Genomic DNA, 10,774 nt, shown 5'->3' on the forward strand with positions numbered 1-10,774 from the left:
TATTACCACTTCATTAGTGTCAGATGCTTGTCTATTTCTTCTTAAAAACATCTAAGGCGGCTGCAATTCCCAAAAGGATGTCAGTGTCTTTTTTCCTAATGCCTAACATAAAAGCTCAAGACATACACTTCTTTACATCTGGTTTAAACCAGTATGTTGGTGCTCTGGATTATAATATAATGGAAATATTGTAAAAGAAGCAATCCTGCTATGGCAAATGTTGTTTGAGTGTCTCGAAGTGCTGTACAACACAGTGATAGCATATGCCATTTAGTCTGTCACTATTTTGTGTTAACTGCTTTTTGCCACAAATTATGGTATCCAAACAAAACAGTAACTTTCATCTTGGTCATTTGTTACTAACAACAATGTTCGTATATGTTATATAATAAGATACATGCTATTCTACCTATAAAAAGTAAGATTCAGACCACTCTTATCTAGTTTAATACACTGCGGTTGTTCGCGATCACTGGGTCACATACTCTGCTGGTTTATAAACCATGATCTTAGAGTGCACTCCATTATCTGCTGTGCTGAGCAGAAAAATCTGCATTTTGTCTGAAATATTTTTTCCTGAAAGGCCTTCAACATATTTTTAAAATTCCAAAATATTTTAAGAATTCGATTAGAAAAAGAGTTGACTATATCATTTGAGTGTATATGTAATTATGTTGCATTATTCTTATATATGCATAATTCTGTAGTATGTAGGAAAATTATTGTGATTATGTACAAAGAGCTAAGCAGACTGCAGAGCACAGAAAGCCAAGTCAAGAACACGAAAGCAGCTAAAGCCCAGTGTGCCTGTGCTTATCATAGAATCATAGAATAGTTGGGGTTGGAAAGGACCTTAAGACCACCTAGTTCCAACCCCCCTGCCATGGGCAGGGACACCTCACACTGAGCCATGCCACCCAAGGCTCTGTCCAACCTGGCCTTGAACACCACCAGGGATGGAGCATTCACAGCTTCCCTGGGCAACCCATTACAGTGTCTCACCACCCTCACAGTAAGGAACTTCTTCCTTATACCCAATCCAAACTTCCCGTGTTTAAGTTTGAACCCGTTACCCCTTGTCCTATCACTACAGTCCCTAACGAAGAGGCCCTCACCAGCATTTTTATAGGCCCCCTTCAGGTACTGGAAGGCTGCTATGAGGTCTCCACGCAGCCTTCTCTTCTCCAGGCTGAACAGCCCCAACTTTCTCAGCCTATCTTCATACGGGAGGTGCTCCAGTCCCATGATCATCCTCATGGCCCTCCTCTGGACTTGTTCCAACAGTTCCAGGATGAACTGGCTGCCTTTCACTGTTCCATTAGTCAAAGCAGCACACTTTAGATAGCTCCAGCCTTTCAAACTACCATCTGTTAAGACATAATTCTAAACCCACTGGCAAGTGTTTGTCAGAAATGACTTTGTGCTAATTGATATCTTTTCCAACACACTGTAACAGTTAATTTTTAAGACCTGAGAGCCATTATTAGCTGACAAGATAACGATGCAGCTGTCTTTTGGAAAAAAGAGCTTTAAATACATGAACTATTGTGAAATTATAGGAGAATCACTTTTAAAAAGCCATGTTCAAAATTTTCACTGAAACAAGAGGAAGTGTCTATCATAAGAACTTATCCCATCATCAACAGCTGCATTCGTGTCATTATTTTGTTTTCTTTACAGTGAATGAAGCGGTGCAGTGCTCATGTGAAATCACTAGAGCAAGCAGTTTTCATTCTTTCCTAGCATGCCTTCTTCCTGCCATAATTATAGCTAATGAATGGCTCATGTTCTGCATCTGCAGTAATCATGATTTCCTCCTTTGCTCACTGCATCTTTGCTATTCTTTCAAAGATGTGGTCAGGAGCTCTAGAGGGAGAGAAAGTTAAGAAGCCAGTGATGGCCATGATGCTCATTCTTACTAATTCCAGCAAAAATTTTCACAGTAACAGGACAAAATACAGCATTCACTCTGTTATGCAATGTTAAATGCCTGATAAATAAATCTCACAGTATTAGTCATAAAGCTGAAGCCTGTTTACAATTTCAATTTTTCCCATCAACACTCAACTTCAATTTTAACATCTGTTGTAAAATCTGCCTACCTACTGTCTCCAAAGAAAGAAAACATTTTGTAATGGACTATATTCCAGTTGTATCTCTACAGTCAGTTGAGGAGCACCTTGTGTAAGGCTTAGTCTGTTCTTCTAGGGCTCTTGACAAATGTGAAACATCTAGAAAAGGACTGCTTCTTGACTCTTCTAAGGTCTTCTTGCAGAGAGCTGAGTATCTGGAGAAGGGGCCTACCAATACTAATGGAGCTTGATGAATAGCACTTCTGTTGTAGATGTGTTTTAGTTGAGTAATCTGCATAGACTTGAATTTTCCATTATTATGCAGATTCCTTCCTTAAGTCAGCATCTAGATTGAATGTTCCCTGATAGGAAAGCATGGCTGAGAGGCATATTTCACACATACCTCAATATATGTGAAATAAGGAAAAAAGTAAAGGAAAACCAAACCAAACCAAACACAAAACAAACAAGCAAACAAAAAATCCATCTGAATTAGATCAGTTCTCGGTTGGACTCAATTTTCAGTTCTACCCCTACTGAAGCACCTTGCCTGCTCTTCAGTGGAACTTGAAAGCAGAACTGCAGTGTCCTCTTCAATGAGTGGAAATGTGAAAATTTGTTTTACCAACTCCTTGATAAGAAGAGCAAAGGTTCAGTTTGCAAGGTCAGTCAGGTGAAACTTGTATTTCTGAAAGTTAAGGAGTTAGCAATACGAGGCATGTTTGTAGGTAAAACCCCCAGTGCTCATCAGGCAAAGCAGTAAGAATCTTGGAAGCTGTTAAGGTGAATTGCGAGAAAAGAATGTTCTATGAACAGGAAAAAACAAATCAGCAATGCTGTTACTGGGATTGTAAAATGTAAGGTGGCCATTAGACCAGTTCTGAGGCCACTCAGCACCTTTCTGAAGAAGATGATATTAAGAAGATTCTGAAAACTACTCAAGTCACAGTAGAGAACAATTAAGAAAGCATCCTCTCATAATAAAGAGAGAAGCAGTGATATGAACAGCTGATTTCCAGCTCTTCTTTTTCCAACTTCTGGAAGTCAAATAATATTGATCTCAGTGATATGGCTCCATCTTTGATAAATGTAGACATTTGGTTGAGAACTCATATGTGAAGCTCCAAAATATCTAATAAAAAATACCAGGATCTGAATTTTTGAGGGAATGGAATTATACAGATTTTCAAAAGTTTCATTGCTTTTCTGGGTAGATTCAATTTATTTAGGTTTACATTGGTTTCAGTTTATACAGCTATAAAAAGAAGTCTAAAGACTGATGGAATCTTGTCAAAGAACATGAGTTATAGCTAATACAAACACACATAGCATGGGGAACAAACAAGAGGAATTAGAGATGTGTGCACATCTACAGGGGTATGATATAATAGGCATCATAGAAACATGGTGGGATGGCTCCTATGACTGGAGTGTTGGAATGGAAGGTTACAGGCTCTATAGAAAGGACAGGCCTGGCAGGCGGGGAGGGGGAGTTGCCCTTTATGTTAGGGATAGGCTGGAGAGGATGGAACTCTCTCTGGGGACAGGTGAGCAGTCGACAGAGAGTTTGTGGGTCAGGGTTAAAGGGAGAACAGCCGTGGGAGACAGTACTGTGGGGATCTGTTACAGGCCGCCTGATCAAAGAGAACCTGTGGATGAAGCACTCTACAGACAGAGAGGAAAAGCCTCACGCTTGCAGGCCCTTGTTCTCATGGGGGATTTCAACCACCCTGACATCTGTTGGAATGATGGCACTGCACGGCACGAGCAATCCAGGAGGTTCCTCGATTGTGTGGAAGACAACTTCCTCTGCAAGTAATAGAGGAGCCAACAAGGAGAGGTGCCATGCTTGACCTTGTGCTCACAAACAGGGAAGAGCTTGTTGAGAATGTGGTACTCCAGGGCAGCCTTGGATGCAGCGATCACGAGATGGTCAAATTTGAGATTTCCCGGACAGTGAGAAGAGCGTGTAGCAAGCTCATTGCCCTGGACTTCAAGAGAGCAGACTTTGGCCTCTTCAGGAGCCTGCTTAGTAAGGTTCCATGGGCTATAGCCCTGGAGGGCAGGGGGGCCCAAGACTCTTGGTTGATATTCAAGGATCACCTGCTACAAGCTCAGGAGTGCTGCATCCCAACTAAAAGGAAGTGCGGCAGGAGGGCCAGGAGACCTCCTTGGATGGATAAGGAGCTGCTGAGGAAAATTCAAAGGAAAAAAGAGGCTTATAAAAGGTGGAAGCAAGGACAGGCGGCCTGGGTAGAGTACAGGGATGTTGTCCGGGAAGCTAGGGACCAGGTTAGGAAGGCTAAGGCCCAGTGTCGTGGTTTAAACCCAACCACAAACCTCGTTTGCTCACTTCCCCCCCACTTCTTGCCCTCCCCCTGCTCCTGGAGGGATGGAGAGGAGAATAGAAAAGAATGCAACTCCCATGGGTTGAGATAAGAACAGTTTAGTAACTAATGTATCACACAAATCACTACTGCTACCACCAATAATAATAATGATAAAGGAAATAACAAGGGAAGAGAATACAACACCTCAGCACCAGCCAACAGATAACTCACCCCACTTCCCCCAGCTGAGTACTGACCGATACCTTGTCCAACCCTGCAGTCCCAACCCTTCCGGGGTAACTCCCTGTTACATCCTGGCCATGACATGCTGTGGTATGGAATACCTCTTTGGCTAGTTTGGGTCAGGTGTCCTGTCTCTGCTTCCTCCCAGCTTCCCCTCCTCCCTGGCAGAGCGTGAGGCTCAGAAAGTCCTTGGCCAGACCAAACATTTGAGCAGCAACTGAAAACATCGGCGTTATCAGCACTGTTCCCAGGCCAAAAGATCAAAACACAGCACTGCACTAGCTCCTAAGAAGGAGAAAAATGACTGCTGCTGCTCAACCCAGGACAGGTGGTGAGGCACTGGAATGTGTTGCCCAGGGAGGTTGTGAGTGCTCCATCCCTGGCAGTGTTCAAGGCCAGGTTGGATGAAGCCTTGTGTGGGATGGTTCAGTGTGAGGTGTCCCTGCCTATGGCAGAGGGGTTGGAACTAGATGATCTTGAGGTCCTTTCCAACCCTAACTATTCTATGATTCTATAATAACCCAAGTAATTAACAGCTATGCGGCACCATTCAACCCCAGACATAAAAGTATTTGCAAATGAAGTAACAAATCATGCAGTAAAAAAATATCTCCATTTTATAGGGGGCAAATGGAGGCCTAGATGTAATAAAGTGGTTGCTATGGCAAGCAAGAAAATTTGTGACAAGAAAAAGAACAGCATACAATGTTTGTTTCACTGTCTTCTGTAGCAGTCTCTTTTTGTTTTTGCTTTTTGTCTTTTCTGCATATTTGGTGTTTCTTTCCCATCATTATCACATCTCTGCTGGTTTGTCTCAGCTGCTTATTCTCTGCATTTGATAAACATTTTCTGGTTTGGAAGCCTTAAATTAACTAACAAATTTTTTTCATTACATGTAACAAAATACTTTGATTTTCTGATTTAATGTGTATTTTAAGGTTGCCCTGTAATCAGACATGACAAGGAAGATCTTATTTTAAGAAATCTTAAAGAGGAAATAGCCTGTGGTCTCAACTGGAAGTCTATGTATGTCCACAAATATTAAGGGTTTTATCTTCCAGCAGCAAATTAGAATGAAGGTATTTTTTCTTTGAATAGGAAGTCTGTATAAAACACTGTATTTTTCTTTGAGTTTTTAACTTTGGAATCAAATTCTCAGTTGGCATGAACAGACATTGCTCCAGTGAAATCAATGGCACATAAAGAAGTTCTAGTCCAGAGTCACCAGGTAAGTTTGTTCTCCTACATACATTTCTGTAGATGGGTATTTTTTCTTCATAAGCTCACGCATAAAAGGAAGGGCTGTCCTGAACCTGTGAACTGCACACTTTTATCTCTAATAACAGGCAGCCATCTTCCTAGCGCTGAGGAAAGCTGATGCAACAGCTCAGCATAATTTTGCACAGCAGTAATTCTCCACTGCAGCTCAGCCCTGCTCCACAGGGGGTTGTAGGCTGACTTGCACGTCAGCTTTAGCAGCCCTTATGGCTGGCTGCTTCTCTTAGCCAGGCAGTGGGTTTCCACCAGGCTTTGAGCCAAAACACTCTTACTGCTGCCTACGTGACATCTGCATTGGAGCTACTGTAATCTGACTACTTCCGATGTGCCTGTTGTCAGGACACCCAGACTGGCCAAATCTCACATTTGGGATCTGTTTTACCATTGTGTTCCTTTGGTTAAACTAGTTAAATACCAAAATAAAATGATCTTCTAGTGCCAAGACACAAGTTCCTCTCTGCATTCCCTTAGATACTGCACTCGCATCTATTTCTGTAAAGCAATTAATGGCCTTCTGTGATTTACACACTGTATAACTGCCCTGTCATGTTTTTGAGTGAAGGTACATTTCAGATTTCAAAAGTCAGAGTTCTGCTGCCAGCACTCCTCACTGTTTCAGTATTTCAGGGGAAAGGCAACCTAACTTCACATAAGGCTAAGCATTTTAGAAATATCTAGGTGACTGCAGTGCACACATCTCATTGACCAGAGCAATAGCAATGAGATTTCATTAAAAAGTATGACAGCTGATTTTAGAATCATAGAATCATAGAACCATAGAATCATAGAATAGTTAGGGTTGGAAAGGACCTCAAGATCATCTAGTTCCAACCCCCCTGCCATGGACAGGGACACCTCTCACTAAAACATCCCACACAAGGCTTCATCCAACCTGGCCTTGAACACTGCCAGGGATGGAGCATTCACAACCTCCCTGGGCAACCAATTCCAGTGTCTCACCACCCTAACAGGAAAGAATTTCCTCCTTACATCCATTCTAAACTTCCCCTGTCTAAGCTTGAACCCGTTACCCCCTGTCCTGTCACTACAGTCCCTGATGAAGAGTCCCTCCTCAGCATCTCTATAGGCCCCTTCAGATAATGGAAGGCTGTTATGAGGTCTCCATGCAGCCTCCTCTTCTCCAGGCTGAACAGCCCCAACTTTCTCAGCCTGTCTTCATACAGGAGGTGCTTCAGTCCTCTGATCATCCTCGTGGCCTCCTCTGGATTTGTTCCAACAGTTCCATGTCCTTTTTACATTGAGGACACCAGAACTGCACACAATGCTCCAGGTGAGGTCTCACAAGAGAGTAGAGGGGCAGGATCACCTCTTTCGACCTGCTGGTCACGCTCCTTTTGATGCAGCCCAGGATACGGTTGGCTTTCTGGGCTGCGAGCGCACACTGCAGCCGGCTCATGTTCATTTTCTCATCGACCAGCACCCCCAAGTCCTTCTCTGCAGGGCCGCTCTGAATCTCTTCTTTGCCTAATCTGTAGCTTTGCCCGGGATTGCTCCGACCCAGGTGTAGGACCCTGCACTTGGCATGGTTGAACTACATAAGGTTGGCATCAGCCCACCTCACAAGCGTGTCAAGGTCCCTCTGGATGGCATCCCTTCCCTCCAGCATATCAACCGAGCCACACAGCTCGGTGTCATCGGCAAACTTGCTCAATCCCACTGTCCATGTCAGTGGCAAAGATGTTGAACAAGACCAGTCCCAAAACTAATCCCTGAGGGACACCACTCGTTACCGGTCTCCACCCGGACACTGAGCCATTGAGCACAAATCTTTGTGTGCAGCCATCCAGCCAGTTCTTTATCCACCGAGTGGTCCATCCATCAAATTGATGTCTCTCCAATTTAGAGACAAGGATGCCGTGTGGGACAGCGTCAAACACTTTGCATGAGTCCAGGTAGATGACATCAACTGCTCTACCCCTGTCCATCAGTTCTGTAGCTCCATCATAGAAGGCCACCAAATTGGTCAGGCAGGATTTCCCCTTAGTGAAGCCATGCTGGCTGTCACCAAGCACCTTGTTGTTTTTCATGTGCCTTAGCATGCCTTCCAGGAGAATGTGCTCCAAGATTCTGCCAAGCACAGAGGTGACACTGACTGGTCTGTAATTCCCTGGATCATCCATTTTCCCCTTCTTGAAAATGGGGGTTATATTTCCCTTTTTCCAGTCATCAGGAACTTCACCTAACTGCCATGATTTTTCAAATACGATGGCCAGTGGCTTAGCAACTTCATTCGCCAGCTCCTTCAGGACCCGCGGATGGATTTCATCAGGTCCCATGGACTTGTGCACGTTCAGATTTTTTTGGTCACTCTTACTCAAGAAATAAATAAGCTTTGGGAAAAGTGAAAAGAAGGGCAACTAGTGAGATGAGGGAAATGGAGACCCTGCTGTTCAAAAGGAGAGACAGACCATGATTTACCAAAAGAGTTTCAGGAAAGCATTAATTTATGCTCAAGAACAAACTGGAAGGACAAATATCAAGGGAGAAAAAGAACTGTTTAAGCTCAAGAAAATAACGGATGGTCTGCGTTATGCATACACATTCAAGCTGGAAAGTGGAAAATTTCCAACAATAAGAGGACTGAGTTTCTATTTCCAATATGAGGGGAAGGAAAACAACAATAGCGGTTTTTTTTCTGACCACAGTGGAGCTTGTGTGGTCCATGACATAGTTGCCTGCAGCAGCAGCAATCCCTGCCAGGACTGCGTCTTTGAAAAAAAATCAGCCAGCTCTGCTGTAAGGATTGGGGATGATTAAGTGAACATTACAGAAGTGTCTTACATAGAATTCATTCTGCCCCAGCTATGCTGAAAACCGAATAAATAGGGGTAAAAGGATTGTCCTGTTTGCAATGTTGTGCCAGTATTTCACCTTGGTGTGAAAAAAACTGACCTTCCTGTTGCAATCGCTGATGAAATTCACCTTGTGTATGAGGAGAAAAAAATAAGATAAACATTTAAATGATATGGAATCTACATACCTATAACTAGCTATAACTTTACAATTATATCATTACTATGGTTATATAGTTACTCCATGCATACAGTTATACTTACAGGCAAGAGTAACAGCAGACCTCTAAAATATATCATGGAATGAGATTTTTTGCGTGCTCTTCACTTGCTACCCCTTTTCTTTCCTTCTGTAGCCACCTCACGCTTTTTTAGTGAATCCTTTACTTAGCTCCTGTGTTCAGGAAAACACTTGCTCATGTGCTCTTGCACTCACAAAAACATTTTCTGATTTTTTGAGCTCACTTTGGCTCCTCATACATCTTCCAGGCTATTTCTGGCATTCTGCTTTTCTGCTCTTTTGTTTGGCATTTCTTGGTTTTTGTCTCTGTTGTGTTTGCTGTTTCTGTCCTTTCATGCTGATAGTCTTTGCATTCTAGGTGCTGAAAAAAGTACAAGACAAGGAACATCCCATAAGGCCTAAATGCTGAAAGATGATCTTCTTCATCTTGGTGGAATATCCCTTTTCCAGTACTTTTCTTTCCAAATACTCTCTTCCTTCCTGTTCCTATTGTGAAGGTTCTTATTGCTGCTTCTTCATTATCTTTCCTCTCTGTTACTGACTTTTTTTTTTTTCCTCTTTTTGACCATTACTCTCCTGCTCCTGACTCAGTGTGCAGCTGAAATACAGTTTTCCTAGTATGTGTTGCTGAGGGTGGATTCAAAACCCTTACTCGTTCTGTGGAGTTTCTTTCATATCAGAGAAATTCCCATGCGTGAATATACAAATGTGTGTTGCCTATTGCAGAATCTTGATGCTGTGAATGACTGCGTCACTCTGCTCTTTAAATTTTGGGGAACCCACTTCAAATATAACACCGTGTTCCATTGTATTGTAAGTTTAGTAGGGACAAACTTCCAACTCTTAATTACTTAAATAATTTTAGAGACACTTCATTTATGGGCACATTCTGCTTTCAAGGCTGACCTTCCCCCAGAAATAGGATTCATGGTGAAATTTATATGTTTTAGTGGACTTTTCCATCTCATTAGGATAGGTGAAAACTACATCAGTATTAGACATGCATGGCCAGTGCAACGGTTAAGTTCTGATGGCACGCTACAGACAAGGCCTCGGGACTGAGAAACTCTTTCCTTTTGGGGTTACGATGGGCAACGGTTGGTTTCAGCGGACCCGCGGCGACTCAGACTCGTGTGATGTCGGGATGGACAGGGCTGTTGGCTTGCTCCGGATCTGAAAACTGCTGTAGGCACTGCCCTGCTACTGTGAAAGCTGTCAACGTTCAGGAAGTGAACACGAACTCTGAGCTGGGAGCTGTTTAAACCTAAGGCAGCCCTCTCGTGGCCGTTTATGTTCTGAAGCAACTGTTCCAAAAGCCGACTGAAAATAGCTCTTATTTGGAGGAGAAGTGAATGCTTCAGGCAATGATCCCCTGGGCACTGAATGCTCCCTGCAGCGGCTGGGGTTCTCCTTTCTCTACTTCCCTCCCGTCCTGCAGTCACCTTTTCTTTGCTCAGGATCTGGTAGGTTAAACACATTCAGAATGAACCTCTTCAGCTGCCCAGCGTTGCTCGCATCGGTCTGCCTTCAGGCCTTGGCACTTGCACTGACAGCTCACCACACGGACGGCGGCGGGAAGAGCCGCGCTGGGCTGCGAGGCGTCGGTGACGAGCGGGCGGCGCCGGCGCCGAGAGCGCGGGAGCCGAAACGCAGGGGCTCCAGAACGCGCCCGGCGGAGCCCCGCGCGCTAAAACCGCTCACGCGCCCCTTGCGCGGCCGCTGGCCCGGGCCCGGAGCCGGGAGCCAAGCGCGGCCGCACCCGCGCCAGGCTCCCGGGGGCTGCGCGGGCGACGCGAG

This window comes from Lathamus discolor, chromosome Z (genome assembly GCF_037157495.1).
Source record: "Lathamus discolor isolate bLatDis1 chromosome Z, bLatDis1.hap1, whole genome shotgun sequence".
Taxonomy (NCBI): domain Eukaryota; kingdom Metazoa; phylum Chordata; class Aves; order Psittaciformes; family Psittacidae; genus Lathamus; species Lathamus discolor.